A 5885-nucleotide genomic window follows, 5' to 3' on the forward strand; every position below is an offset into this window, starting at 1 on the left:
ATGTCGACCCCAACCCGTAAGGCCATAGAGAAGAAGAAAAATATCTTAAGTTGTGTTCCGAAGATGAACGAAGGTCTTATAGGGTTGGAACGACATGAAGGAGAGTAATGATGACAATTAAAAATTGTGTTAACTAACCCTTAAGGACTGTGTAATGCCATTTTCTTTACAGTATCTAGTGCTTGCGCGCTCGCCTTCAATCATGTTTCATAACATAAGATTAATGTTGGGAAAGTTAACTTGTAGATAAAGTGCCCCTATTTGAGATTGATTGTATATGAATGCATCACAAAAAATCCCGTGCTCTATTGCCATTAATAGAGGACAAAGCGAAAGTTGTTTTGCACTCCGTGATAAAGGCACATTTAAATATTTTGCGGGAAACATAAATCCGATCATTTATCCAGATGGCGACCACTTGATGTGAACAAATGTAAACTCGCTGTGTCCTGATTGACTTTGCCAGGTGTTAACGCAGCCAGAATAAGTTACCTCTAGAGTAGATTATTTCTGATAACAAACAACATAAATAAGTATATTACTTTAGACATACAGTCTAAATTACATTAGACGCTGCTCTCGTTTGACTGGATATTTATGAAGCATTTAAGGCTTTTTGGTGAGTCGCACACTATTTTTGCGCTGGTGTCATATTCTCTCTGCTTGATCGTTAATATTTATATCATGTTATCCAAGAATAGTAGGCTACGTCAAAAATGTGTTTCTACTGAGTAGTGCGCAATACTTCTACTATCCCCTTGCCAGACTGATAAACAAACACAGACCGGAAGTCAACTTCGGGCCAGGTGCGTAACCGTGGAAACACGGGTGTGTCCGATGAAACCATCTATACAGCACCACTGACTAAGGTGCTATATAGCACCGCTACCATATGGAACATGTTGAGATATGGTTCTATATAGCACCAAAAGTGGTTCCTCTATGATTACGACACAGAACCATTTTTGGTGCTATATAGAACCTTTTTTTTTAGGGTGTATGACTATAGTAGAATAGTTTAACATGAATGGCTATATTCAAAATCGTCCACACTTCCACACAGCAGTGATTCAATGTTTTAATGGATCAATGTACAACCCCAAATCAGAAAAAGTTGGGACAGTATGGAAAACGCAAAAAAAAAAAAGAAGTGATTTCTAAATTTACTTGGACTTGTATTTCATTGCAGACAATATGATCAAAAAATATTTCATGTTTTGTCTGGTCAACTTCATGTCATTTGTAAATATGCATCCTTTCCTGTCATTCAGACCTGCAACACATTTCAAAAAAAGTTTGGACAGGAGCAATTTAGGGCTAGTAATGAGGTAAAATGGTTAAATAATTATGTGATTTGAAACAGGTGATGTCAACAGGTGATTGTAATTATGATTTGGTACAAAAGCAGCATCCAAGAAAGGTCTAATCCTTTAGGAGCAAAGATGGGCCGAGGATCGCCAGTTTGCCAACAAATACATCAAAATTATTGAAATGTTTAAAAACAATGTTTCCATACTGTCCCAACTTTTCCTGATTTGGGGTTGTCATATACTGGTGAAATTTCACCCTCAAGTTGTTCCAAACTTGTAGGCCTATGAGTTTCTTTGTTCGGTTGAACACAAAATATATTTTAAATGATGTTGGTAACCAGACAGTTGACGGTAGCCACTGACTTCCATAGCTAGGTAAAAAATATGGAAGTCAGTGGGTGTTATTACTGGTGGCATCACTATCCTTTTTCCTGACTAATAGCAGATGGAGGAGTGTTTGGGGAAGCTATTTGAAATATTTGGTTGACATTAGAGGCAAATTCAGATCAGTACATCTTTTTTTTGACAAGCTCTGCTTCATTGTTTTTGTGCTTTCAACATCTGGCCTGTTATAAAAAACAAATCCGTCTGGGAGGATTAATTACGCTGTTGGTGTTGGTTTCCACAGAACAGAGAAGGTAAATGATTAAATAAGGAGGTTTTGGATTGAGCAGGAATATCCAAAGAGACTGGTTTGACCTGGGTCAACAGAAAACTCCAGCCTGTCTACTCCGCCACACACCTGCAGCTGAACATCACAGGAAATACTCTGGTATTCTAGACTTATGATAAATAGGGCCTTGTGGGTTTGTTTGGAAATCAAATAGTTTAAATGTGGATCCAAAGTCTGGCTTGTCCTTCCAAGTTTCCAGCTGCTCCACAATAGAATCGTGTGGAGATTATTATTATCGAACAGCCTGATTAAAATGCTCAGCCAGAATGAAAGATTTTATAGTGTTACTCCACTTATAGATTACAATCATATGGCTTTTTATTATTATTCTTATTCAAACATGTGGATTGCAGTTGCATATTAAACATTGTTTTGTATAGGGCAGATGTTTTTCAGGAAATCCTTGGCTGTCAAATACAGAGGAACTCCTTTGTGGAGCAATAGTGTGTTGATTCACCTGCTTTCTGTTCAGCAGGCCAATGAAAGCAGCTGCCAAGAAATACCAGTGTGACCGTCCAGACTTCTTAAGTGCGGAGATGTGACATGTGCAAATCAACAAAGGTATTTCCTCTGGCTACTGTTCATCAACTGCACTTTTAAGCAGAGTTAAGCATGTCATATTTCCATACATTATAGCCTACGTATGCTTCAAGGCTAGGTCTATTGAAGTTGTTCAGTCTAAACAAAGAAAAATTAGCTCTGAAAAGGTGTGGGCACAGTTATAAATGCATATGCATTTGTAGGAGTTTCTCTTTCAGACGCAAAATTTATAGAAGGAGAGCATTTAAATGAATCATGCATGGTGATTTACTAAGGTTTCCGCTCGTCAATTTGTTTGTGCCATTATATACCACCGCCAAAAAGCACATCTTAAACCAGAAGCTAATCGGTAGATTGTGTTGGTCATTATGGAAATTATCCAACTGCATTTACATTTACACACAAACTGTGATATTTAATTTGCGCGTCGTCAGTAGATCACGCGTTGAACTTTCCATTCCCATCTGCGCTTTTTTGGGATTTGCGCTCTCACACTAATTTGCCCTCTTTAGTAAATCTGGCCCAAATTCAATTTGGAAGTATCCCAAAATTGTAAAGATGGCTGAAACCTAGAAAAAAAGACATCAACATTTTGTTAAAGATTACATTAAAAAACTAAATCCATTATTTAATGCAAAATATTTTATGGTAAGTAGAATATATAAAATATGAAATGTAGTATATTTATAATAACTTTAAATTTTGAGTTTTAAAAAAAAATCAAATATCGCCAGAATTTTTTATTATCTTACCTTGATCATAATGTTTTAAAGCTGCAGTCCGTAACTTTTTTTTTTAATAAAAAATTATCCAAAATCAATTTTTGATCAAGTACATAACCAGCCAGTGTTCAAAACTATCTCCTTAACTTAGCCCGATTCACGACGGTAAGCTTATAATAATGTGTTATAATTTGAGTGGTACTGGTGGGTTTCCGTGGGATATTCGAGCTGGGCGGGCAAAGCAGAGGAAGGGGAGGTAAGCGTTCCCCGTATGACGGCATAACAGGGAAGATTCCAGATCGGCTCGTCTGAGCTCTCATTTTCTCAAAGGCAGAGAAAGACAGCCAGAACTCGATTTACACCTATCAACATTTCTAGCCACTTTGGGACCATATACAGGCTTGGGGAACTCATATTAATGTTAAAAACCTCATAAAATGAAAATTTCATGCCATGGGACCTTTAAGGGAAAAGAGCATAAATTCCTGCATTACTCATCACATATTTATGGGTTACGTTCCTTCATCTTTTTGCTGTTATTTATGCGCATTTGAGTGCTTTAAGTGGCTTTTATTGATTTGGCTGATGCTTTAATCCAAAAAGACATTCAAGGTATTACTTTGGGAATTGAGTTCATCACCTTGGTGTTGCAAGCACCATGCTCTGCCAGAAGCATTTTTCATTAAATGAAAAACAACCACAGTTATTTTTACAGTGCACAGTATAAGAAAGTGAATGCATGATTTTTTTCCCCTCTGTTGAACAGTCCGAACTGGCATGAAGAGCACTGTTATGTGTCACTTCGTGTTAACAAATATTGCTTCTCAAGTTTTCTCAAATGGGATTTTTACTTGATTTTAAAATAGAGTCAGAGAAGTGATTGTTTGTGTTGCTCACTGATTATATGTTTGTTTTAGTCATTTGTCTTCCCGGTTTTGTTATCACAAAGCATTAGATTAGCATAAACAGCTGATTGGACACCATCCCTTGATACACCCATGTTAAATAAGGATGTCCGGGAAGCCCTACATTTATTTGGCAAGATAGGATTGCCCTCCTCAACCTACATAGTTGTTCAATCATGTGACTTAAAATCCTCTTAAAATTATATATATACTGTATATAAAAGAGGGTCTTAATCCAGCTGTTTTTAAATAAATTTGTCATAATATTTGTTTTAAAATTGGATTTTTCATGAGACTGAAATATCAGAAAATATACAGCATACATAAAATGTAAATAAAACATATAGTGTGAATCATTATCATTTTTCATGCAGAGCAATTTGTCTCACTCTTGCTTTATTAATGGAAACACACTTATATTTCAGCAGTAAGTGCTCAAGTAGCTGCAATGTAGGATTCATAATGAAAATGGACACCCTTTCTTTTCTATGTGGGACTCTGGAATGTATTTAATGGATGTGGGATTGGGGTAAAGCCGTCTATTTCCAGTTCTTCCTGTCCTCTGGACTCCCACAGTGTAAATGAGCATTCAATGAATTCAGCTAGAGGGACAGTGCTGAGCAAAAACACCCATATATGTGCTTTTATCATGCAAAGGCTTTACATTTTTCACACCAATATTAAAATTTTGTCATTTACTCCCTCTCAAGACAGTCCAAACTAAAATTTTGATGAACCATCACACAGTGCCGCACTGTTGTTGCATCTGAATGATTTCAGAGCTTCAGATGGAAAGATTATCAGTGAATAATGAGGTAAAGTTTGGTGTGTTCCTCATACAAAGATGTAATATGCTTTTAGATGATTTGTAATAGTCATATGGACTAGTTTTATGATACTGTTATGGTGTTTTTGTTATTTTGTTATATTAAAAGGTTTCAAAGGTCTTAATTTGGGGGCTGGCAATTTGGCGATAAACACACACACACACACACACACACACACACATATATAGGCCTATATCACAATTTTTTTGGCTGAATGACAATATACAGTATATCAGTTTCTACTTTTTTCTATTGAATTTATTTAAATAAAATAGTTTCCACTTAATTGTCGCTTACAACAGCCTAAATGTCCTAGCATAAACACTCCAGATAAATATTTTTTATTAAAGTGTCTACATGCACAAACCACTGTTAATTTTGTAATAATTTATTGTACTCCTATTTTATTGCGCTCCGTTTGTTTGGCATGTGGCGGCTTTGGTTCACTGAAGTCTGTGAAGTTTAGCGGAGACTCACTTGCATAGGTTAAAGCTCGTCCACTCCTGACAGCAAAATGAAAATATTTGCATGACTTTCTAACATTTACAGATAGAGATGTAAGGTATGCACTGAGGAAAACACCACATCTCAAACAAATTAAACCACGCAAGTATCTGCCAGCTATCTGTCAAAGCATCTGACGGGGCAAACCACGTTAAACTATACGTGTAAACGATCTTACCTTTTTTGTGCTTAATATAAAGCATGTGTAATGTTTAGGATAGATTGGATTAGGCTATACGCTGTCTGTCTCCACAGCTCACTCTGTGTCCTCCACAAACTGCGTAAACTACTGTATCGATATGAACCTGATTCTATATTTTTTATTTAAAAAATAGATCAGCCTATTGATATATTGTACAAACTTGATATACTGACCAGCCCAAATTTGTTTCACAGAAAAAAGA

This window comes from Gobio gobio (assembly GCF_949357685.1).
Source record: "Gobio gobio genome assembly, chromosome: 1".
NCBI classification, from domain to species: Eukaryota; Metazoa; Chordata; class Actinopteri; order Cypriniformes; family Gobionidae; genus Gobio; species Gobio gobio.